The sequence below is a fragment of the Octodon degus genome, unplaced genomic scaffold (assembly GCF_000260255.1).
Source record: "Octodon degus isolate 3935 unplaced genomic scaffold, OctDeg1.0 scaffold00196, whole genome shotgun sequence".
Lineage (NCBI taxonomy): Eukaryota > Metazoa > Chordata > Mammalia > Rodentia > Octodontidae > Octodon > Octodon degus.
Window position 1 is genome coordinate 1,066,448 of NW_004524772.1, and position 27,072 is coordinate 1,093,519.

Consider the following 27,072-nt stretch of genomic DNA (forward strand, 5'->3'; position numbering starts at 1 on the left):
TAGACCACTGAGCCATCTCACCAGCCCCTAAAGTCTTAAATTTGGGGTTTAGCATTCTAAAAACATTAAGCTGCTGATATATATTACTAGATAATTCTTTTCCAACTCTGAAATTTATAATTTAGTAATGAAAAATGTTTTCCATGTATAGGATATTTGACTTTCAAAATCATGTGCTGGGTTTAGAATTGGATTTCTGGAAATGAAATTACATTTTTCCTTTAACTTTTATCGACCAAGTGAGTTCAGGTGTACAGAAATAGTTATGAGTTCTGCACTGGAATGAGCATCCCGCACTAAACTGTACCTTCTCTTTAAAAACATGTAATTAAGGAACGATGACCCCGTGTGCTGAGCTGTGTTACATGCCAAAGTTTCTCCTATGTGGGGATTTGTATGTTGAAGTGGATATCTGTATATTATGAGAATTTGCTTCTTAGCTTTGGCTTATTATATCCTTGTTTCTCTTTGCAACTTATTAAAAGAAGGGCCTGAAAAATAGAAATAGGAAAGTAGAAGTAGAGAGATTGTTGGAACAAACATTTGGAAATATTAGGCCCCAAGAATTTTATTTGACAGTTTCTAGGAGGAGGGTAAGAGCGGTGATGTGTGTGGGGGTGGGGCCGAGAAGGGTCAAGGTCGTACAGCAAAGAGGTCGGGGTGCTGGCATAGAGATAGGTACACACTGTAGAAAGCCTCCCTGACTGTGGCTGTAACAGTTAGGGGCTCCAAAGAAATAGAGCCCACAGGATATTGCTGATGCATGTGAGAAGAGATTTATTTCCAAGTACAGTGTCATGCATTTGAGGGTTGTCAAGTGAGAATTCTGAGTGCGGTCCCTGAGAGTGGAGATTTATGTGTTTAATGCTGCAGGTTTTATGCAGAATTTCTTCTTTTGGAAAGCCCAGTTTTTGTCCTCAATGAACTGGACTGGTTGAGTGAGAGTCATACACATTGTGGAGTGTAATTTCCTTTCCTTGCTTAATTGTGGATATAAGATCTACAGAATATCTACAAGCACCTAGATTAGTGTTTTCTTACAACTGGGTACTGTAGCTTAGCCAAGTTGACACATAAAAGTATAGTGTATTTTCTGTAAGCAAAAATGCATTTGTAAGCATCACTCTTGTTACTGAAACAGCTTGGATAAGGAATGAAGGTGCTCAAGAAAGGTTTTTCAAAGATTTCACAGTAAAAGTAATGGAAACAGAAATTAGTGCTACAGTCCTCTCTATAATTTAAGTGAAAATGTTATTCATATTGCCTTAACTTAATATACTGTTGTAGTTGTTTCTTTTCAGTAACCTAAAAATATTTGAATGGTTTTTATATAAGGTCATAATTTTCTCAGCAGTTGATTCTTTTTCCATGAAGGCTTTCAAAAATCAAACATTTATGTAACAAAAATAACCCAACTCAGTACCAAGTAATAAAAAGCAATACTTACTAGGTTATTTATGGCTTTTGAGGGTTTTTTTTTTTGTTATTTGTCTGAAGGTTTTAGTGTGATGGTCAGGTTAATGTTCTGCACAGCTGGTTGGGAAGCATTGTTAAACAGATAATGATTATAATTTTTATTTTGAAAGAAAGCTTGCAGCTCGGCAATTTAAGGCTGATTTTCATGCTGGTATGTGGCGTCAGCTCAGCAGTATAGCATGTAGCTTTGCATTGTCTACTCCTGTGGTTCTTTGATGTCTTTACATTACTGTTTTTTTATACACTACATCCCCAGTCCTCTCACTCTGCCACCCGAAGAGCTACTGAATTTTTACACTGAAGTTCAGCTAATGTTAAATTCATGTTATGGCTGCAATCTCTGTCTTACTTTATAATTCGTGTTAGAGCTTTATGTAAGTAATATCTGTACTTGTCACACGAATCAGAATGCATGAAAGGCAGATGTTTCTGTCCCCTTCATCCCTGTGCCTCTCCCCCATGGCCTTTGCGGCTCTTGCCATCTCAGCTCCTGCGCGTTCCCTTCCCTTCTCTGGTTCTCCAGTTCTCCTTTCTCCTGCTCCTCTGCATGTCGCTTTATCAACACTTATCTCCTCTGTGCAGCATTGCTGCTGGTGGGGAGGAAAGGCACTTTGGCAGGGCTTTGTCTGCTTGGGGGGGGGCATATTTGTGAAATAGCCAGCAGCTTTTGGAGTGCGAAGGTTTCTGCTAGGCTTAATCTTGTCCATAAGTATGTTACACGAGTGAGTCAGCCAGTTTGCACTGCTGTGGCAAATATCTGAGGAAAATAAATCTTTCTCCCTGTAAGTTGTTGTTCTCAGGTAAAGCAGAACACCATGGTGGGAGGACGTGGTAGGGCAAAGCTGGACCCTGCATGGCAGTCGGGAAGAGAGACTGCTGCGAGCCAGAGAGCTGTGCTAGTGGATTTCTTCCTGCTGCTTCTGCCTCTTCCAGGCCTTCACACAGGGGATGGTCCTGCCCCATTAGGGTGAATGAACTGCTTCCCAACCATGAGGGTTTGAGCTCCCAGAGTTCTGTGCTGGCTCCTGCCCCTGGGATGCTTTGAGAAAGCGACTGAGACTGGGCATGGTGGCGCACGCCTGCAGTCCTAGTGCTTGGGACACTGAAAACAGGAGAATCACTACAAGTCCAATCTGTGTAGTGAGACCCTGTAGACTTTGTACTAAAAACAAAAACACCTACCATATTACCACTGACCTACAGTCCTTTAATTTTTTATTTTTATTTTAAAATAAAATGTGTTCGCAGCAGAATTCTAGATTGCTCAGGCTTTAGGCTAGTTGTGAAGCTTGAGAGTGGGATTCATGCTGGGCCTGGTCAGTTCTGAGGGCTGTACCCAGTTGTGTGTACTGAGCTGTGTTCCTTCCATAATTAGAAGTCTCTTTGCCAGATGGTTTGGAGCTTGGAATGTATTTCATTTCTTCTGCTTCTTCCTCAGACCACTCTTAGAACCAATATCCATTCATTTACTATTGGTAAAACTCTCAATACCTTGTTTTTAAATCTGTCCAAGTCATCCACTCTTTATACTATATTCTGAGGTTTTTCAATCCACATTTCCAGTCCATTGTCTTCACTGGTGGGCACGTATCTTGAAGTTTTGGCACCTGAAGCATACAGTGCAGCCATGTATGACAACCATTATTCATGTGTGCCAAAGTGGGCACTGGTGAATCAAGTATCTGTTTGAATTTTTTAGACATCTCTGATCTGTTGGCTGAGGGGTTTTCCTTCCTTTTCCATTACCTTGAAAGAGGTTTTGTGTAGAAACTGGCCTGGGAAGTTATTAAAATCTTGATATTGTCTTGATATTTCCAGCGGAGTCATTCATTCCTGCACTTTGTCTCTACTCAGATGGCAGTGGTCTCAGCTGTGTGCCCCTCTACCCCTTCCTCTGCACACACTGGGTCCATGTCTGCTGGGTGTTTAACACTTCAGTGGCATGGTTGAGTGTTCTGTGGTGACTCTGACACATGCAACCGGGGGCTGTGTCGAGGGTCAGTAAGCTGGGTTCTCTGTGGATGAGTGGCTTTTATCATGTGGCCAGTGAAGTCATGTGATTCCCAAAGAGTGAGGACAAAAGCTGAAGGTTCAAGTAATCTGAAATATCCAGATTTTGGGTGGTATTTTATAGGCGAAAAATGAAACCTCTTTTACTTAGATATAGATTCTGTTCTTGCTGTTATATCATCTATAATTTATGCTAAAAGTATTTATCTCAACACAAGTAAAATAGAAAAAATGGAAATAAATAAACTTAACTTTGTTTATAGAAACACTTCTGGTCTTGTAAGGGTTCCAAATGTAACAGTGGTGGACACAAAGTACTTTGAGGCCTTTTTGTCTTTCACTTCCCTGAGCCTGACAAGAACACAAGCAATGTTTTACATTTATTTATTGTTCTAAATATATTTCCTGATGGATCAGTGGGGAAAACTTTTTTTAACTGTGTGTCCAATGGAATTAGCAGAGCAAGGAGTCATTATATTTTACCTGATTGCTGCCTATTATAAGATGTAGCATGCCAAATTATCATAGTTTTATTCATTTTTGTCAACAGAAAAGTTTTTTCCCCTTTGGGCAAATAACATGTTTCAAAATAGAGCTATCAAAATTCATGATTATTAGATTTTACAGGTGTTTTGTATAAATTGTTACTCTTATACAGTGCCATTAAGTTATTATTTCAAAATAATTGCACATACCACATGAGCTGAAGCCCTTTGTGCATCTGATGGGTTTAAAGTGGCTTTATGAGTTAAAATATATATAGATTGCTTTTCAAAATATCTTCAACATCCAGTCTTTACCTCACGTCAACGCCGGTGATGCTCTCTACACGTCAACCTCTTACCTCACGTCAACGCCAGTGATGCTCTCTACACGTCAACCTCTTACCTCACGTCAATGCCGGTGATGCTCTCTACACATCAACCTCTCCCTCTCACTGATATGTTCAGTGGAGCACAGTGAAGAGGCACGTGAAGACGAGAATGTGCACTTCATTTAATGGTGTGCAGTGCAACTCGGAAGTACAGTATGTGGCTCCAGGAAAACTGGGCTGGAAAATGTGCGACTTTCCCATCGTCTAGGTGATACGAAGTACTGAAACCAAAAAGATATTCTAATTTATTTCTTAAATTTAAATAAATCATTTTAATTCATTTCTGCTGCAGAAGAGGTAAGGAAATATGAAAAGGAAGAGTACAGTCATTACTGAGAATTCATACAAGTAAAATTATGTTGTTTTCTTTCTCAGACCAAAAAGCTGAAGAGCATGTTTGGAATTGTTCACATACAAACATGGAGACATTTTTTAAAAGTAGATGGGAGGCTGGTGACTGAAGCACAGATGAGTACGAGAGCCCGGCCACCCTCAGTCGGACTGAGTTCCCTGAGGAAAGCTCTTTGTCTCCTGGAGCTTATGTTTCTTTGGGAAAATAAGATAGAAAATCCTCTTCATAATTAGCATAATGGCAAGCAGGAATACAGGACCTGAAGCAAATACAGGGGGGCAAACCAAGCAAGCTTTCCTTTGATAACAACTTGATCATAGAGACATTACTGTTGTGAACAATTGCAGAAAATAATAAACACAAAACAGTTTAAAAATCATCCAAGATCTGTGACAGCAAGAAGTTATGGTACACAGCAGAGAAAACTGAAGAAAGGGGAATTGGTCATCTGCAGTCTCTTTTTTCCTCAGAAAAATGGTGACCTTTGCTGAATCTGAGAGCCTGAAAAGCTGAGCTCAGCCCATATAGAAGGCTATTGATGGAGGAAAGAGAAGCAGGGAGAAGTTTTGAAAATCCTGTGGGGCTGGAGTGACTTTTGGAGACTGAAAGAGACCGAAAGTGTTGCTAGTTTGCCCAGGACACTCGCCGTACTGTGAGCTTCAAGGCAGAAGGCTGCACATGGAAATCTTACGCTTCTGAGAGGAGCTTGCTGTGCAGCTTCACCTTGCTGAGCCTTATGTACATACCTGCTTGGAATTTAAGGCATCGTGGCCTGGAACAGGGCCCCAAAGGGCAGAATAACACCGATCCATCTGTAGCCCAGCATGGATTGTCTCACTCCCCCAGTGTGCTAAGGGTAGTAGTTCTCACTTTGTCTGGTAGAGGCCATGGGGACTTATTTTGGAGAAATGTATCTGGATCCACTAAAATTTTAAAATATAAAATGGTCAGTGTTTAATGAAAAAAAAAAAAAAGACGAAATGCTAAAAGATAAGACCACATCACTGTAAGCAAGATACAAACTGGACAGTGGACACTGGCTTAAAGATGATTCAAATACTGTTGGAAGAGTCTACAGTAACCATGATGGATGAGTTCTGTCAAGTGAAAAATGAAGACGGGCGAGCCTTAGAAGGCTTTGCTGAAAACTTGAGACGCCTAAGTGGCAAATGGATATTGTAGACCAGAAAATCATGACTGAAACTGAAAAGCTGACGTTTGAATTTGATAGGAGGCAAAAAATAGCAAAATAAAATATTAATAGAGATGAAAAGAAGTCAATTGCAAATAGTGAAAAAAGCACAGGGATGGTAGAGAGTGAAGACCCCTAATATATACATGTAAGGTTGGAACCTTTTAGTATTAGAGAGAGAGAGGAGAGAGGAAGTGGGCAAAGCAAATGTAGGCAGATAATTGCTAAGAATTTCCAAGGACTATTAAGAAACATTACCTGACAAATCCGTTCTGTGAACCATAAAGTGCCAGTGTACAGAAAACCACACTTAGGTATGGCTTCCTAAATGTACTGAAAATGAGGACAAGCTTAAAAGTATGCAGGCAAGGAAGCAGACAAACCAACACGGAGGCTTAATTACATTTGAGAAAACCAAGTAAGATTGAAAGCTGACTTTTAAAAGAAAGAGCAAAAGATAGTGTATAACTGAATATTTTCAAGATAAAGAAAGAAAATAGCTTGTAGTCTGGTAGTCAGTACTCAGTGAAAATGCCAGTGGAAAATGAAGGTACAGCTCTTCAGAGATGAAGCTCTCTCTGTGATCAGCTCTTGGGCTTTCCTCACAGCATGACTTAAGTCACTCTTCAACTGAGAGAACAAAGGGCATTTCTAAATCTTAGCCAAAGAAAAACCTTGCTATCTCAGTTATTTTTCTCTCATTGCCGGGACAAAATACCCAACACTCAAAATGAAGGAAGAAAAGTTTATTTAGCTTGCTGTATATATGTAGAGGTTTCAGTCCATACTCAGCTGGCTCGAAGGCAGAGTGGCACATGGAAGAGGGTGGCAGTTCATGGCAGCAGAAGGCAGCAAAACAGCAAGAGCAAAAGGGAGCAGCAGAGGCAGAGCGAGCCTCTCCCCCTTCTTTGTACAGCATGCAGGCCATCTGCCCCAGCGGGGTGTGGTACTCACACCTATAAACCCAGCAGCCCTCGCATGCATAATCTCCCAGCACTGGATCGTGCATTAATCCCAAACTCTACAAGTCTGCCTCATAACTGCATGAGGCTTTGGGAGAACAACTAGACACAAACCATAACACTACCAAACATCGTGAAAGGGTCAGAAAGAGCTGTAGGAAGAATTTAAATTCATGGAATTTAGACATGACTAGTAAGCCAATTAAAAAAATTCCAAAGTAGAGTAAATATGGAGCACTACAAAATATTCAAAAGATGAAGCAGTCAGTCTTTTGAACACCTATAAATAATTATGGAGCACTACAAAACATTCAAAAGACAAAGCAGTTAGTCTCCTGACTCCCTGCAGTACCTGGTAATGTTCCTTAGTTTTGTACAGTTGATTTTCCTGCTTGGGAATGACAGTGAAGAAGTTCTGTGCTGCCTTTTCAGAGCTGAAGATACTAAGTCATAAGTTTTTTTTTTTTATTTTGCTGACAATTATTATTTTAAAATAAAATTAATTTCAATCAAATTCATCTGAATTGCTGGCAAATTATCTTCAAAACTAACTGCAATCAAATGGAAATTTGGGAAGGACTTGATGGAATGTCCACAGCAGACACAAAGTACTGTTTGTAGGCCAGGTGGCAAGAGACTTTCAGGCCTTTTCTACCTGGCCAGGCAGTGATTTGACTCTTGTGACCAAGTGCAGGTGGGTGAAGAGAGATCGCCAGATGTGTTCTTTGGCCAAATCCGTTAGAGCACCATTTGGCTCTTTCTGTGGATAGGAAAGAAGGGGAAAAGGAAGCTGTTGTTTATTGTGAGAATGAAGACTTGGAACAGATTGTGGGGGAGCAGTTGGGGGAAGAGGAGCAGAAGATGAAAATGGTGATGGAAGAAGAGGAAGAAGAGGAATGTCGTGAGGTGGGGCCTCTCTGTAATCCCAGTAGACTTGGAGACTGAGGCAGGACGATTCCAGCTTTGAGCCCAGCGTGGACAACTCAGTGACTTAGTGAGACCTTGTCTCACAATAAAAACAATAAAGAAGAGCTGGACATGTAGCTCAGTGCAAAGATTATGAGTTCAGTCCCAAGTGCCAAACAAAGGAACGCCAAATAACAACAAAGAAACCAACCCCTACATCTCCAAAACTCCAAACAAGAAAATCTTCCAAGAGCAAAGGAATAGAGAAGATAACTAATAGGATCCTGAAGATTCCAATTAGTTCTTTTGATTAAAAAAATATTTTCTGTGGGAGCTATTTGCCATCTCTTATACTTTCTGCCATTCCCCGCCCCCATTTGTCTTGTCCTAACTAAAAAAGTCAGTCTGTCTTTTTCTCCTTTCATTCCCTCTCTCCTCCACATAGGTTCCCACTTATTTTGTGAGAGAATCTCTTAACCAAACTGGGGGGGAGCAAAAGAAATTTGTCCATTTCTGATTCAAATTTCTTTTCATTTCTTCTTGCCTCCAAAAACATGTGGGTATGTTGATGCGGCGTTAGCACATCATTATGTGTTGCAGGAAGGAACGTGGTCTACTTCACTCTGCTGGAAGCCTCAGGGTACCCTTCCCCTTGTGGTAGCTTTTAAATTGTTGGTTGTCCTTATTGTGGAAGAGAGCTCAGACTTCACTATGCTGCCTTGTTATTATGGACTATTTGCATTATCATGACATACATTTGCTTGCTCATTAAGTGTTAAAAGTCTTTTCATATGGAATTAAGACAGGAAAAGCTGTATTGTATATGTTTCAGTGGCTTGCTAGAAAGAGAAAGGAGAGAGATAGGGAAGAAGGTAACAATAACACATACACCTGAAAAAGAATTGGTATCCAGAATATACTAACAAATTATAAAACTGATTTGAAGGAAAAGAAAACTTGGAGAAATTCATGCCCCTCAAGAAGATACTCAATGGTATGGATAAAACCTTGGAAAGGTGTGCACTTAAGTCCTGTAGGAGGTGTAAACTGAAATTGTAAGCTGCCCTCCCCCATATGTTCATTGGAGCTTTGAAAATTAAAAAAGAAAATGAAATGTTTCTGGGATTATATGAAACAGTCATGCCCTGCTGCTAGGTTTTAAAATAGTACAATATATTTGGGAAGGCATTCACTGGCATCAACTAAAGATGAGTACAAGCATATGATATAACTTAGAACTTTGGCTAGGCAAATATTCAGTAGAAATGTGTTTATATGTTTACTGAATGAATGTACAAATATTTGCTAGTAACCTCATCATAAAATCTTTCCAAGGAAAATAAACCAAACATGTGTCTGCAGGTAAATGGACAAATGTGTTTGTAGTGTTGTAAAGCTTTTGTGGAGATGTGTTACTGCTGTGCTTTCCAACACAAATGAAGCTCAGAAATGTAGAACAGAATGAAAGAAGCTGGGGACCGACAAAGGACTGCAGTTGTGTGATTCTGTTTACATAAAGTTCAAAGGGAGGTAAAGCCAATCTATGACATGGTAAATAAAGGTGGTGGGAAGACTTCTGGATGTGCTCCTTCTTGATGTATGTGCTAGTTCAGCGGGTGTGTTTACTCTGAGAATTCATTGAGCAATATGCTTAAAGTTTCTGTGCCCTTCTGTAATCATGTCACACTGCAATAAAAAGTGTGCTTAAATATCACATGAATTCTCTTATGTGCGAGATCTAAAATATAGATAAGTTGAAGAACAAAGCAAAAGTAGATAACTGGAATCAGTAAGATAGAGATTTTTTTGCAAAAGAGACAGGAATGAGGGATGCAGTGTCGGGAGGGAGAAAGGAAGGAGAATTAAGATGTGTTGTGTACCTGCACCAGCTCTCCCCAGAGGGGAATATAATCCTTATATACTGCAAACACGTACCAATGAAGACATCAACTTTCAAAAAAGAAGAAAAAGGACAGTAGGTAATGTTTTGTTTCTACTTTCTCTGGGCTCTCAGGCTATGCTGAGACCCAATCAAAGAGCAGTGGTCACATAAAGATGAGTCAAGGTTAAGAAACTAGAGCATAGCAGAGCTGGCAATGGGTGTGGATTGCTCAAAGGCAGCAGTAAGCCAGGAGGGAGGAAGATCTTGGTGAACAATGATTGGCTCCCAGCTGCTATGTGGGAGGTGATGTGCTGATGGATTGCGTGTTGAAAGCGAAGACTCAAGAATATCTTTTGAGTGTTCTGCCACATTCCCTGTGCATGGAACATGGTGACATTTCTGAGATATGGCTGTTGGAGAAGGAGCTGGGAGAAATATCTCTCAGCCGCTCTCCTTGTCACTGGGACACGCTACCCATCAGCCACAGCTTAGAGAAGGGAAGGCTTCATGGTTTCCATCCACAGTCAGGTCATTCCAAAGCAAGAACAGGATGGCAGCAGAGCATAGTGGAGGAAGAGGTGCTCAACCCTTGCTGGCAAAGAGAGACAAGGGAGCGGTCAGGAGGAAGAGGACCTGCCTCCTAACAGCACATTTAGCCACTCAGCTCAGTGGACGACTGCTGATGTCTTCAGTGTCATGTGATACGTCACCTCCCCTACAGAGGAGCAGTTGGGGGCGGTGTAGGTCTAACCTGTAACAGATGAGATGGACTCCTGCACTGTTCAATTTTGAAGAGAGATCATAGTCCTACTATTGTCTTACTATTAGCTTTACTCACCAAGTCTTTGCACACTGTGTCTAGAGCATAAATATAATGAAATAAATGCTCATTTCATAATCAATAAATGCATTGAATAGGGCTGGTGAGATGGCTCAATGGTCTAAAGCACCTACTTAGAACAAGCTTAGCAAAGCACAAGGACCGCAGTTCAACCCCCCAGCACCACATGCCAGCCAGCCCCGCCCCCTGGTGGGCTGAGCTGGCCACACACACACACACACACACACAAATAAATAAATAAATAAAATTAAAAAATAAATAAATAAATAAATGCATTGAATAACTTTGTAAACTATTCTCCCTGTTTGACATTCTTAGAAAATACGTAATTTGAAGGGTACAAGAACCAAACAGTGTATTGATTCCCTTAGTACTTTGCTGGCTTAGATTTGCGTACGTTGTAGCCATTTTTCTTTTTTCTTTTTTCATGAAGATGTACTTTAACTGCAATATAGTTCTTTAAGAAGCTGATTGCTTGATATTAAAGTAGACATTTTGTTTACATGTTTTCCTCTTTCTTTGCAGTTGCTTTGTGAGTACAGCTGTTCTGCTGTTGGGAACTTGACTCCGTACCAGGTTTCCAATATGTTTTAGTTTTGAGAAAAAATGTTTTCAATTGTTTAAAATCTTTCATTTTTTATTGTTTATAGATGTCCTTTAAGGTGCTTGAAACAAAGAAGATTCTTTACCAAATGTTTGTCTTTTGCAGATGATAAAATTTTGTTCTACTTTCCAAATGGAACCACTTATTGTAGACATTAGTGGAAAAATACCACCTAGGAAGCCGTGTAGAAGGCTGAACAGTGAGTGCTTCCTGACACTGTTCTGTAGTTCGGGAAAAAGAATAGCAAGTGGATGTTCCATGTCTTTGGAAAGTCCTACATGGGTTCTGTGATTATCTTTTATTTTCTCTTCACAAGATGGCACTTATGGCCATCCAGGCAGATCTGAGCTATGATTAGAGGAGTGCTATAAATTAATAGACAGTTTGTCTGATTTAACAAACAAACAAGCCCAAACTAATTACTGTACAGTTAGGTACTTCTACTGTCTTTGAGGTTCTAGTCTCAGTGTAAAGGGTTATATCAAATAGAGGCATTTGGATGCAAGTAATAATAATCCCAACTCCAACTTAATTAAATAATAACAAATATTATATCAAATAAGGGGAGTGCAGGAGGCAGTAAGGACAGTTGGTTGGCCCATATGTCAGCTGTGGTCCCCAGAGTGGCTATATTAGCAGCAGGTGGAATGTTCAGGTGCACGGTGTGGTGAAAGGTCCTCGGGTGGCTGGAGCATGGCCTTCCTTGGCTCACAGCTCACCTTCAACCTCTTGGCGGTTGCCACACAACTTCTAGATTTCTTATGAGAAGGTTGCTATAAAAGGAGCAGCCCTGGCCCCACTCATTCTTTTTTCTCTACTCTTGGCTTGAAATGTGACCACTCAGCCCTACCTACAAATGCTCCTGCCAAGATGGCTCTTGTAGCCCACCACCCTTATCAGAGACCAAAGCCATGGCCCCTGCTCAGTCTTCAACTCTGAAACTCCAAAACTGTGAGCAAAATAAACATTTTCTCTTTATACAGTTAGTTGCTCCCACTATTTTGTTATAGTAACATACAATAGATAAATGTATCGTCCTAGCACCATACATACTTTCTTAAGATTGATGTTTGATTGATATCTTTTCTTAATATATAATTAGAAATCTAAAAACACAGGTAATTTGATAAGCACTAATTTGATAACATCTTGGTTTTATTTATGCGATAATTATTCAAACTAATATCACTCCCTGGTCTCTGGGCTCTACTGTTTCTGGTCTTGTGATGAGGCACAGTGGCGGTGCATGTGTAGTGGGGCAGAGTAGGACAGGGCAGCAGGACAGGTTGTCTTATGCCTTTCAGGGATACAACCCCGGTGACCCACTTCCAGCAGGTCGGCCTCACTTCCTAAGGTTTCTGTGACCCTCCAGTATCCGTAGCAACAGGAAACCAAGCTTTCAATCCATGAGCCTTTGGGGGGGGGGATTCATAATCTAAATCACAACAATTGGAGAAGTTTTTCAGGTGTTGAAATGTTGTTGGAAAATTATGAAAGGAAGCCTAAAACAACATCAAACAGTTACCCGTAGTAACATGACCTTTTAACAATAATGATCATTTGAGTGAAGTATTTAAAAATTGCAGAGATTTTTTTCTCTTGGCTTTTGGTGAATTACGTGACCATGAGGCATCACTCAATGGATATCTTCACAAATTTCAATAGTATTCCAGATTTTTGAACACCGAATTTGTGCTCCAAATAAATGAACTTTGCAGGGGCTGGGAGAGATAGCTCAGCAGTGTAGGCGCCTGTCTGGTGAGTGCAAGGTCCCGAGTTCAATCCTAGGCACAAAACAAAAACAAAAAATCAACAGCTCTCTCTCTCTCTCTCTCTCTCTCTCTCTCTCTCTCTCTCTCTCTCTCTCTCATTCTGTATTTAGTACAGGCTCTATAGGATCTCACTCCATAGATAAGACTTGTAGTATTTCTCCTGTTTTCAGCCTCCCAAGAGCTGGATTACAGGGGTGCACCACCATGCCCAGTCTCAATGGCAGTCTCAGTGTGCCCAGGGGGGTGGGGCCAGTACTGCATGCCTGGGAGTGAACCCTGGCTGCTGTGCTTGCCTAAGCAGGTGCTTTAAATGACTGAGCTATCTGGCCATCCCCTTAGCTCTGTATATTTTTAAAAATTCATAATATGTTTCTTTTCTTAATGGAGGATGGTCTTACAGCTATGAGAGATCAGATCCAGATTTATGGAAATTTAAAGAGTTAGACGGATATTTTTCACTTCTATTAACTCTGTCTCCTGATACAGACTAAATATATTTAGAACCAATTTTTTTCAAATAGTGCCACGAATTCACTTATTCAATTCATACATTTATGTGTAAATTATTTTAGTCTTCGTCAGTAAATGGAACTAAAAAAAAAAAAAAAAAAAAAAAAAAACCCACAGGAGATGATAATCTCAAGGATCTCACACTTTTGATAGTACTTATTTGCATTGTGAAGAGTTTTATCAGGATATACTATACTTCTAAATCCAAGATTTTCTTGAGCAAGCAATGCTGACAAGTCATCAGACACACAACACACACACAAACACATACTCAGTGTTGTTTACATTTTTTCACCAATCTCACACTGCATATAAATGAACTAAACGTGAAGTTCCAAGGAAAAGTGTTTTTATAACGTTGCTGGTTGTTCAGACTTTTAATAGTACAAATCAGTAATGATATTTGTATATAATTTAAAAAAACCAAAATACATACTTAAACCGTGGTCCTTAGTGTTAGTAAACATGTTGTAAATACTCCGAAAAATAATTTGATATTGGGCCAGCGAGATAGCTCAGCAGACTAAGCACCTGCTTAGGTAAGCCCGGTGATCAGGGCTGGATCCCCACACTGCATGCTGTGCCAGTCCTGGCGCTGGGTGCACTGAGCCTGTGACTGAGTCTGGACATGGTGGCACATGCCTGTAATCCCAGTGCTGGGGAGGCTGAAAACAGGGGGATCACTATGAGTGTGAGCTGTGTAGTGAGACCCTGTACAAAATATATAAAATAATAATAATAATAATTTGAGAAGTGCTTTTTTATAATAAGTATATAGTTGATGTTCAATTTATTCAGTATCTTTGAATTTAATTTTGTTAACACCTTATTGAAACTGGAGTTAATTTACTTGGATAAGTGTAATGATCATTTTTGGTATTTGATTCTGTATTAGAAAATTATAAGTATCCTTGGAACAACTTGACTTTGTGTATCCATTATTAAGCTATGAATGTAATAAAGCCTGAGATGAGGTGTCTTTGGTGAAAATTTAGTATATAAATTTGCATGTGCTGTAAATATAAAATACCCCTAAATTTTAAATACATTAAATATCTTATTAACAGGTTTTATATTGACTGCATATTGAAATAATGGTATTGTAAATATGTTGGGTTGAATACATATATTATTAAAATTAACCCAGTATGTTGTTTTACTCTTTTTAAAATGACTTCTGGGGCCTGGGGATTTGACTCAGCGGTAGAATGCTTGCCTAGCAAGCTGGAAGCCCTGGGTTTGATCCTTGGCACCAAAAACAAAAAATAGACCTCCCCTAAAAATAAATTCAATCTCAAAAAAAGTAAAATAAAAAAAGACCTAAACAGGGCCGGGGAGATGGCTCAGTAGGATAAGCGCTTGGCTGGCAAACGCAAGGATCTGAGTTCAATCCCCGGTTCCAACAACAACAACAAAAAAGACCTAAACAAACAAGGCAACTAAAACTACTGCTGTCAAAATTGTGCATGTGTCTTGCATTGTATCAATTGGTCAGTTCTAGCAAAGTTGATGTCAAGAGTTCAAGAGTAGCCTTCAGTTTTCCAAGGGAATGTGTGTTAAAAGTTTAAAGATTATTATAGTAATAATAGACATGTGGCTATTGATCTCCCATAAAATAGTCCCCTCCCCGAGCTTTAAATACATCCATCCTGTCATTCTCATCACTCTTGAAGTGGTTGAAGAAATCTTTCCTGAGTGACTTTTCAGAGTATGATCAAGCATATGATAATTGTTGATGGCAACAAATGCCACCTAATGCAAAGGCAGACTTTTAAAATCAAGGTGTATCCTAGGGGCCCATGGAGGTAACTCAGCAACATAAGTACCTGCCTGGCAAGTGTATGGTCCTGAGTTCAGTCCCTGGTACCAAAACTAGAAAACAACAAACAAACAAAAAACCCCACAAGTAACAAGGTGTGTCCTCACCATCGGATTCAGTGAATGCAACACAGTGGGACTGGTTCCTCTCCAAGTCAAAGTGACCAGGCCTAGTAAATGTCATGAATTGATTAGCACAGTTAAAATCATTCATAAAAGAAGATTTCCAGAATTGCTTCAGAAAGTGGCAAGAACAATGGGATACATGTGTTTGAGTGAGAAAGAAAATTTCAGGGGAATTAATGTCAGTGTATCTCTTACTTTAATACATTTTTTAAAAATCTAAATTAACTTTAATGTTTTATCATACCACACAGGCAGACACACACATGCTTCTTGTGCTTCTGAGGCTTGATCTCTCTTTCTCATCCCTGAATGTCATTCTTGTGTGTGGAAATATCATTGTGTGTTTATGAATTCATGCATTAAAGGACATCTTAGTTGTTTTCAGTTTTGGGTATTATGAATAGAACTTTTGTAAACATTTGTGGGATTCTGTGTGGATACAAATTTTTAGGCTTATTTGGACAAATTCTGAGAAACATGATCATTGAGTAATGGCAAGAATTATGTCTGATTAGAAACTGCCAAGCTATCTTCCAAATAGGTTGTGTAACTTTGAATTGCATTGGACAAGGAACCAGCTTCTGCCATTCCATAACCTTGTCAGCACTTGGTATTGTCCATGTTTTGAACTTTGCTTGTCCTAGTGAAGGCATAGTGTTAGCTTATTGTGGTTTTAATATGCAGTTACCTAATGACATTGTAAAAATGTGCTTATTTGTTTTCTGTGTTTTATTAGTTGTGTTTTTGCTTCATACCTTTTGCTCATTTAAAAAAGTTTTTCTTGGGAGGGGGGCTTGAGGTTTAAGTGATTGTTTATCATTTGGGTACCAAAAAATCATTTTGGTCTGAGAGAGAGAGAGAGAGAGAGAGAGAGAGAGAGAGAGAGAGAGAGAGAGACTTATTGTGTAGTTCAGGCTGGCCTTGTACCTCCTATGTAACCCAGGCAGCGTTCCAACTCATGGCAATCCTTCTGCCTCAGTCTCCCAAGTGCTGGGTGTGCAGGCATGCACCATCACACCCTGCATTTTGGTCATTCTGTGGATTGTCTTTTCATTCTTTTTATAATATCTTCATAGAGCAGACATTGTATATTTTTATCAATTTTTATTTCATAGATTGCTGCTTTCAGGGTTTTATTTAAGAAATCATTGCCAACTCAAGGTTATCTGAATTTTCTCCCATTTTTCCATAATTTTATAATGTTGCATTTTATATTAAGGTCATGCAAAACGATTCATGTTAAAAAGTTAATTTGTGGGAAAGATGAGAGTGAAGCCCGTATGTTGATAATTTTCTTTTGCATTTAAACGTTCAGACATTCTAGTCCCATTTGAGGCACAGTGTTTTTCCACAAAGTGGTTTGCTCTTCTGTCTGTCAGCTATGTTTTTTTTTTTTTATGAAGCCAGTCTTGCAGGTTGCTTTTTAATCAGGAAATAACCTCGAGAACTTATGTCTTAAGGGGGACGATGAATACAATAAGACAATGATGACAACTTCCTGAAGTCCAGGCCTCTGGAAGGTAGAGCTCTGTGGGAGTTTCTTTTCAGAGGGGGTTTTATTCCTTCTGACATATTTAGTTGCCACTACAAGTGCACAATATTTATTTGAGATTTCACATATGTTTGACTGACTTTACTGACACTCAACCTCAACACCAGGTGGTCAGTTTTAAAGATATTTTAGAATCCTCAAAAACATTCTACATGTTCTAGTTCTGTTATCGTTGTGTGGCCAGAAAAAGGAGATTTGCCCACATACCGCACTTGATGATTTCCTGGCCATGAACATGGAGCTGGTGTAAAGAGAAGCTCACTTTCACTGAAGTCATTCTTCAAATAGCCAGGAGTTAAAAGTTAGTATCAAAAAAACAAATGAACTTTTACATTAGAAAGCTAACCCAGAGACAGTGTGGTCATCACAGCAGCTGGCCCCATAAATAACTGATGAAGCTGAACAAATGTCCCCTTGACTAGTGACTTTGATTTCCAACTTGAATGATGCGTGGTACTTGAAAGTAACCATGGTCAGTAATGTGGGTATCTGAGGAAGAAATTATTTGCTACTTGTAAAGGTCACCTGTGTTTTAGGAACAAATTCTTCTCCTTATTCAAAGCTATAAAGACCTAGCTGAGCTCATTTTACGCTCTTTTACTTATTAAGGTTATGACTTTGAACTTTGCCATATTGACTTTACCTTGTTTTAAAGTTAGCTCAGGAATCTTTTTTTTTTTTTTTTCAATAAGCCAAACTTTAGGCTTCTCATACAAATATGTTTTTGTTCAGAATAAATGTATGTGATATTTCTCAAATTAGATTTTTCTTGATACATTCTGGTGACATAAGTACTTTGAGTTTTGCAAGAAAATATTCTTTAAAGGTTTACTTTATATTGTTTTCAAGAATTCATGTGAATTCAACTGGGATTACATGACATTGAATTTCGATCAGTATTTTATTAAAGTTACATAAAGCAGTGTATATTCTACTTTATGCAGCAATAGAGAAGGAAGGTGGTTTTCATTGTTTTAAATATTTGGATCACATAAAGGGCATTGCTAAGATTAACAGTAATAGAATCTTTAGGTTTTTCATCAAATATACTTTTGATAATGCTTGTAAAATTTTATTTCCAGTTGGGAACACATTGGACTTAGAATTCAATTTGTAGTCTTAAGAGTTTTCACCTTTTTACTTTATATTATCTTTATTTTTAAAGATTTAATCATCTGTTATAGAGCCGGTTCTGCCTTAATACAATGTGTTTCTGAAAAGTTGTTCAATGCTACCCCACAGAGGTCACCAGACTTACGTGGAAGATGTGCTCAGGGTCACAATGCACAAACTCTTTGTTACTGATACTTAGTAAAATGATGGCACAGTTTTAGACATCCTAAATGATTGAAAAGTAGCAAACTCTACAATAAATCTAACAGTTTACTTTTAGGAGAACCTTATTTGTGGATGTGAACATCAGAAGAGGTGCAGCTCTGCCTGTCTTTTCAAGTGGAAAAAAAAGAGTGCATGATGGGATGGGAGGTTGTGACATCTGGTGTGAGTGGGCTTGTCTAATAACACACATTGTAAGCAGCAGAACATAGTAGATATTTGAGGTGTGAGTTAGGTGTATTTCTGTGTAACTCAGCTCAGCTGTGTGCATTTTCTTTATTTATTTGGTATTTTGAGGGAACAAATTTGTGCACATGCAAATTCAGAAGTTGTATAATGCTCAAGTTATTCCCTAATCCATTAGTAGAATTGGAACCAATTGGTATTTTGAACCAAGAGTATAGCAAAACAAACTGTACATACTTTCCAAATACTGATGGATTTATGGCTTTATAAAATAATATTTTAGGAATAACTTAGCTTGAATTACCACTTCATTGTGTTGTCTACTCTTTCAACACCTGTTTTCTCTGTGAAAGGAATATGTAAGAGCATATCTTCTTAGGGAAGAGCTACCAATGTCCACACGTTCATCCTTTGCTCTTTGTCTAATATTTTTTACTAACTCTGTCACACTCTGCATTACTTTTTCCTGTCACATTTTCTTCTTCTTAGATGAGTCACATTTCCTTCCTTTACTTTGAGATCTAAATTTGACTTGGTTTTTCTGTGTGGCCCCCTTTCTCTTGGATACTTTGTTGGATTCCCATTCTAACTTGACCTGGTTCCCAGAAAGCAGTTAGCTTTCTTAGGTGTTTTGCTTCCTAGACACAAATGAACTGAAGGCTGTAGGGTTGATGCCCTAAGTGGTTTTTCTGAGCCAGGATTCTGAGGTTACACATAAGTACATGTGCAAGCTCATTCTCAAGCCTTTTAGGGCATCTATTTGGCCCCGCAGCCTACTTTAGCTATTCTAGCCAGTTCATCAGACATGACCAGGCCAGTGCTTTTGACATCACTAGAAGTAGAGAACATTGTCCATCGGCTGCTTAGAAGAGAAAAAGCTTGTGCTCTGCTGTGTGAGAACTGGGCAGCCTATAGCACAGGAGGCTGTGCTCCGAACAAGGCCTTCTCCTTCTCTGAGTCAGTGCAGAGCTTTCGGAGTAGTGGCTGTGACTCCAGGCTTGGGAAGTCACAGACATCTGATCAGGGCTGGAGTCTCAGTTGCTTCCGAAAGACAGACAAACCTGCAGCCAAGGGCTGGGTTCCTCAATATGCCTCTAGTATTGGTGCTGGACAAAAACAGAAATCTGGGCTGTCTATACCCCAGCTACACCAGAAGTTTTCAGAACATTCTCAAGTAACAGCAGTAATAATAAGTGTCTTGTTCCTATCTTGATTTTATTGGCAGTGTTTATGCATGTTATCATGAAGTATACGGGCTTTGATTTAAATTAGTTTTTATTTTCACTTGAAAATGATGTTTCGTTCTTAGTGAACTAAACATTTGTATCAAACGTTGTGAGAAGTCAAGGGAGCTAAACAGAGTTAAGTCAGATTGTTTCATCTCTTTTCATCTCCTTTCGTGATTCTGAAGTTGAAATCTCCCTCTAACTTCGACATATTTAATTTAACCTCTGCTTCCTCTGATAAGTGAGAAAGAGAAGAAAACATCTTACTTTCCCTCACTCCTAACTCCCACCTTCTGTGCTCTGTTAACCCTGATTAAAGTCATCGTTATGGACTTTACATATTAATTTTCTGTTTCTATAATAGAACTTTCACTGTTGAACTTTTGAAGTCTTGACTTTGAAAATTTGGACAACTGTGAAAAACTTCATTAATGAGAAAGTAAACTTAAAATTGGATAAGCGTTTTAGACAGTGCAGCCAAGATGCATGAGGAGCTAAGAGAAACCCACCTATGGAAACCTAGTATCAGAAAAATTGTGTACTTTGATATTGAAAATAAATCACTCTTCCTGTAGAACTTACTGTTATTTCTTGGAGATATTACAAATAAGGCAAGTAAAATATTCAGAAGGGTGAATTGTGGGAATCATTGGGTTCTTCAGCTGCAGAATTTTGGAGTGAAATAGCAGCCACATTGTTTGAAAGCCTTTAGCACCATGGAAAGCACTGTAGCCTGACTGGTGAATGGATTTGGAATGAGTCTGGGCTTGAGTTTTAAAGGTTACATGAGTTCAGGAGATACAACACCTTTGGATTTGTAGGAAACATTGGACAGTGATTATCATGATAGCTCTCTGTAGGGAGTGGAGCCCTGTGGGCCGTGTGATAGTTCTGGAATGACTACTGCTGGCTGGCTACTCACAGCCCTGTGAGTGGACTTAAAGAGGGAGGCTCTGTCTTGGCATCTTTCTTCAACATTTTGCTAAAGATTCTTGGAATTGAGTCTATATCTGAGCTTAGTGTCTGTATTAATTGGGGTGGCCATGGCCAACAGATAATATATTTTTCTCTTTTTAAAACAGGTGGTTTAAAAATGCAACGAAAACTTGGCATTTTAATGTGTGTTTATGTTTTTGGGGAGGAGTGATTCTGGAATCAAACCTGTGGGCTTATCTATACTAGACAGTTGCTCTACCACTGAGCTACACCCATAGCCCTGCACACTTACTATGTCAAGCATAAAGTTAAATAACTTTTATTTACGCTGTTGTGAAGTATTTCCACAGAAATTTTCATATTGCAGATCTCAAGCTATACCCAGTAAACATCTGCCCCTTTCCCCTACTCCAGCTCTCACTTTCATTTTCTGTGAATTTAACTACTTTAGATACCTCAATGTCTTGTTTATGACTGGCTTATTTCACTTAGCATGCTTTCAGGCATCAGCTATGTTGTTACATGTGACAGAATTTCCTTCTTGTTTAATGCTGAGTAACATGGCATTGCATGTACACACTGTATTTCTTTTATCTATTCATCTGTTGGTGGGCATTTGGATTGTTTCTGCCTTGTGACTGTTTTTGCTTAGTGTTGTTGTGATTATGAGTCTACAAATTTCACTTTAAGATTCTACTTTGTGTTCTTGTTGGTTAATAACCAGGAGTGGGCTTTCTGGATTATAGTACTAGTTCTATTTTTCACTTGTTCAGGAGCTTCCCTATTGTCTTCTATCCCACTAGTAAGGTAAAGAGATTCCAGTTTTTCCATAACCTCATTGACACTTGCATTTTTTTTAAAAAAAATATGGTAACCATTTTAATAGTTCTAAGGTACAAATCCTATTTTAAGGCACCTAGTCAGTACTCAAAAATTGTTCATGGGCCAAATGGATATATGATGAAATTTAGCACTGATAAAGGGAATTTCTGAAGCTTAGGAAGGTGATACTAGACTTGCTACTGACTCACATGCAACAGTTTTCAGGGTTGACCTGGTATATGTGGACATTCTTGTTAGCAATATCCCTTGGCAGCAAGAACAGAAAACCAGACTAGATTAAAGAAGGAGAGCACTCATTTTATGAGGAAGATGCTGTCCAGACTGTGTCAGGAGTCTCATACCAAGGTCTGGTGTTAGAGAGTACCCTGGAAATTCGTGGGGAGTGGTATGCAGGTCAGGAAAGGGCTTTGTGGTGGTGACCTGTGGACGTTGGGGGGAATGAGGCTCTTAACTGAGTAAGAGCACACAGAAGCACAGTTGGCGTGTGACTTAGAGTGTTATCATGTGGAAGATGCTGAAAGCTCCACTTTCTGGTTGAGGACAGAGCTTAAAAAATACTCATGCAAAAGCAGCTTCTGATAAACATTAGAATAAATTTTCTGGAGGTCAGACAAGTACACCTGTGAGTCACTCAGCTCCACAGACTGGGAAGTGTTCGCCTGACAGCCTGCAGCCACAGAAGTGGGGCTGTAGTGGCTGGTTGTCTCCCACTCGGAAGCCAGGACTCAGGCCCTTGTCCCAGAGTTGTGTGCCCCTTGCTGCGCACCAGCATGTGTTTGAAGATAGGCGAGGGCTGTTCTGCACTGGAGAGCCACAGTCAGGTAGCCTGCCCAGGTCAGCTCCCTGGTCTCCTAAGTGAGTAAATGTGCCCTCAGGACGATTCTGAAGTCTTTGTCTTGATTAGTGAGGGCCCACACAGGTCAGATTGCATGTTACACTGTGTTTTCTCATTGTCCTCCTGAATCCCTTGCCCTCTTGCTCTGTGGCTCTGTTCCCTATATTATTCCTATAATCAGTGCTTATAGCTTTATGTTCGATTAACCCTTCCACACTTGCTTTTGGTCTTTTCTCTTCTTTTTCTTTCTTTCTTTCTTTTTTTTTTTTTTTTTTTTTTTTTGTGGAACCGGGGATTGAACTCAGGCCCTTTCACTTGCCAGGCAAGCACTTATTTGACTGAGCCATCTCCCCAGCCTCTGCTTTTGCTTTTTTGCAAGTCTCTTTATGTGCACTCTTGCTCCTTTGCTTGCAGGTTAGCCACTCCTTGTTTCTGGAGCTGGCTTGGGCACCTCTGTCATGTTCCTCAGTGCCCAGGCAGGCCAGGCAGGTCACAGGTCCTGTGCTCAGCACACCTGCGGCCCGGCCCTTCTGCCCTGCCTTACTGTGGTGGGGCTCATCCCCAGTGATCCCTGGATTGCGCTGATCTTTGATTGTGTGTGTGCAAGATCAATTTTAAATGCAAACAATATGTGAGTTTTGGTGCCTGGCACAGTGTTTAATATGTAATTGTTTAATGGTTTGTGGACTAGTAGAGAAGCTGAGATATGTATTTGAATTGAGGTCATGGAGTCACTGTGGGATTCTCAGCAATGTGGATGTGCTTGAGAGGTGCATGGTGAATCCGAGTGGCCCCAAAGTGGGGGTGCTTCTTGCTCCTTGGCTGTCCCACCTGCTTCTCTTCTTCCTCTCCCCGCCTCTTTCCCATCTCTTGCATTCTTTCATTCCTTTTTTTTTTTTGCTGATCTGCCCTTCCTCCTCTGTTCTCATTTCTTCTGTTGCCCTCTTTTCTTCCTCTTCTCACCCACTTTCCTTTTTTCTGTCTTTACAAATCATGAGGTCTCTTCTCATTGTTATTTCCAGTGAAGTTTGAAGGACTTTTAAAAAAAAATTTAGCTCTTGGCTCAGATAACTGAATCTGAACATTTCTGAAGACCTCAGATACAATGTTGTAATGGAGACTCCAGGGCTCTGGAGGGATACCCCCAAAATATGGCAGAAAAGGTTCAGTGATAACACTAGTTCTTACACATCTGTCTTTAAGGATTTTGTATTTGTGCTAGTTTTCTGAGGTCAACCAACTGTTGATCCCTTCATATTGTGTCATACAGACTCCGCTTATGTTCCGGGTAAGTAACGTTTTTATGTTTGCCAAGATCTTTTGTTGTTTTTGAATAAATGATAAATGTGAGGACAATAGGAAGCTTGATTTCCTTCTATGTGACAGCTGCAGTGAGGTTACTAACTTTTGGGCTGCTTCATAGCAAATTGTGGCTCTAAATTATGTGCAAGCTAGAGACATGGACTCAATGAACTTTTTTCTAATGTTAATGTTATTTTCCACAAATCCTACATATAATCCGTTTGTCATAGTGGAGGCTCAGCTAAAGTTTGAACAACATTCTACCTGGGAAATTCTGTTTTCTTTATATAAAGAAGATTAATGTTCATAGACTTGAATACCATTTAATGATTTGGACTATAATGTCCTTACTGTATGATTAATGACTACTCTGAAGTACTTTTGTTCTCCAAAGAACTTTTAGGGAAGCTTAGATAATTAATGCTTTTATGTGCGTGTGCATATTGGTTACTTTTTAACTTCTGATTTAATGAATCTGTGTTTTTGAAACAAATCTTTCCTTCTGTCAGGCTCTAGAGCTCAACTGCAATGTATAGTTTTTGTTTGCATTTAAGAGAGAAGATTTTAGAGTTAGTAAAGATATGTTTGCTAATGAAACACAATATGTCATTCAGCAGAAAAATATAAAAACAAAGTATAAAAAGTAAAGCCATATTAATATGCTAAGCTGTAAAAGGCTCAAGTCAACAATTTCTGACATTGCCAGTACTATGGAAAACCCACTGTTATGGACTACGGGACTATATTGGAATATTTTGCTGAATTCATTCACCTACAATATTTAAATGACCATGGAATACCCTTCTCTGACAAAACTAAACCAAAAAAGGGGATATAAATGAGCAAGCATTTTGTATCTGTATATTCAAAATAGGATAGCTACACAACTACTTTCTCTTAATTCAATGAATAGAAAGATTTGTTCTAATAGTGTTTGTGGACAGGATATCATGCCTGCATCTTGTACAATGGAAAACCAGTAAGACAACAGTATGTATTGTATTAATTATTGAAATTGTCCTACTAATCAGTTTTGAAACTGTCTCATTGCTATTTGTTTCTCAATAAAATTATTAAATTAGAGAAAATAAATATAATATGACCCATCCTTACAAGAGAGAACAGGCTAGTGGCTGTGTTTTGGAAGAGCTCATTGACAACAGCTGAGTATCGTGCTCTTGCGCATGTCTACATTTCTGGAAGTGGAGGCTGTGGGTACAGTTTCCTGGTAACTTCACTTTAATGTTAGGGTTTTTCTCTGTGCACAAGGCATCTTTTCTCACTGACAGCTGCCAATGAAGTGAAATATCTCCGGACAAAGAAGGTGATTTTGTCACTTTGTAATATTAGCTAGCTTATTTTATGATAGTTTCTTGCAAAATTAAAAACACTATCCTACAGAGAACCTTAGGTTTGCAACACACTTTTAAAAACCCAAATTAAAGGCTACATAATACCTTTGAGCATCAATTTCCCGGACTTCTTCTCTTTATTCTGTCACACATCTGTATTTTTAATAGCTTATTATGTCTTTATGAGGTGAAAAAAGCAATAGAAAGATATTTATGGTCAATAGTTTCCTTATGTGTTAAAGTGTTGATATAAGGTTCATACCACTATATAAACTGAAAAAGTGTTCTTACCAGTAATGGAATAAGTGGGGCAGGGTGTTTAAGGCTGAAGATGTAGCTTTTCATCTAATTTTGTGAGGAACTGATTATCTCTGTTTATAACCAAAAGTTAGCGTGAACATTATAAAGAATACCTAGCATTTCCTGTTGTGTTCTTTCTTACTCCGTTTCTTTTATTTAAATGAGACTGATTCTTTGTGTCAAATAATATTTATACTTAAAACATTTGCATTATTTTTATGTAATACAGTAATTGGAGATTACACATAATTTATTACTTTACTTAAAAAAAGAGAAACAAAAAAAGAGGTCTTCAGACCGACAGCTTCAAGGAATTGGAATTCATCCAACACCACGGAACAAGTTGGACACAGACTCTGAGCACCTTCCCTAGAGACCTAACTGAGAATCCAGCCCAGCCCATCAAACTTGTTTTTTAATGTATTTAGTACAGAATCTACAGGGTCTCACTACACAGATCATACTAGTAGTGATCCTCCTGTTTTCAAACTCCCAAGAGCTGGGATTACAGGTGCACACCACCACCCCCAGTCTCAATTGCCCTCTCAGTGTGCCCAGGGGGAGGGGTCTGCACAGCAAGCTGGGGATTGAACTGCGGTCCCTGTATGTGCCTAAGCAGGTGCTTTAATCTGCTGATCTATCTGGCCCGCTCCCATCAAACTTCTGACCTACAGAACTTGAAGATAAGAAATGAGCATTCCTTTGAGCTGCTCATGGTGATAATAATATAATACATTGTGGTGATATTTTTCAGCGGTAGAGAACAGACAAGAGATTTGTGGTATCAGGCGAGCATCATAAAACTTAGTGGCCTAAAATAATGCCTGTTTATCTATGGTTTTGTAGGAAAGAAGTCCCGGTGGGTTCTGTGCTTATGGGTCTTAACAGATGAGGGTGTTTTCCGGGGCTGGAATTCTGCTGGGAGGCCTTGAGGTTCAGTTTACCTCTACACTCGTTCAGGTTGCTGGCTGAGTTTGGTTCTCCGAGACTGGGACAGAGGCCTTTGCGTTATGACTGACTTCCTCCCAGGGACTGTCTTCAGTTCCACATGTTCTTAGTGACAGTCCCGAGCCACCTGTAGATCCTTCATGTCAGCGGTGGAGAAACCCTTCTTGTTAAGTCCTGGGCAGGTTTCCACTTGTTCTCTGCTCACCAGGAAGAGACAACTCAGCGTTTCCTCAGTAAGTTCCTTAGTGAGGTCCCCCAAGGTTAATATCCCTTTTCTGGTTAGACATATTTGAGCAGCAGTTTATTGTACTCACAGGTTCTAGCTGTACTGAAGTGGGAGGACATTATAGGAAGGTGAGAGTTACCAGTCATGCTTAGAATTTTGCCCACCATTTGGCAATTGGTAACCAAGTGTGTAGGTATGTTAAGGTAGTGTAACAGAGTAGGCTCAGGAATCAGACATCGTTGGTTCAAAACCTAGCTCCAGTGATAACTGTGATACCTTGGGGAAATTATTTATTTTAAGGGCAGGCAATATAGTTCAGCAGACTAAACCCTTGCTTAGGCAAGGCCAGGGGCCCCAGGGCTCGATCCTGGTACTGCATGCCGCACCGGCCCTGCCCATGGAGACCTGATGTGGTTGTGCACGTCTGTAATCCCAACACTAGGGAAACTGAAATCAGGAGTATCACTAGGAGTCTTGAGCTGTGTAGTGAGACCCTACACACACACACACACACACACACACACACACACACACAAACACACACACACCCCTTAAAAATTATTTATTTTATTTGTGCCAGTTTCTTCATCTGATAAAAATGATTAATATGTAACACGTACCTTAATCATTGTTTCGAGGAATAAATTATATAATATCCTTAAAGGTGCCTGACTGTCATTGTCATTAGTATTATTTATTCTTTAAA

General features: G+C 39.4%; 1 protein-coding gene across 3 annotated transcripts in view; it reads left to right on the plus strand.

Moving 5' to 3' along the window:
* Positions 1-27,072, plus strand: part of Prdm5 (PR/SET domain 5) — a 209,814-nt gene that overhangs the window by 23,779 nt on the left and 158,963 nt on the right. The window lies entirely within an intron of this gene.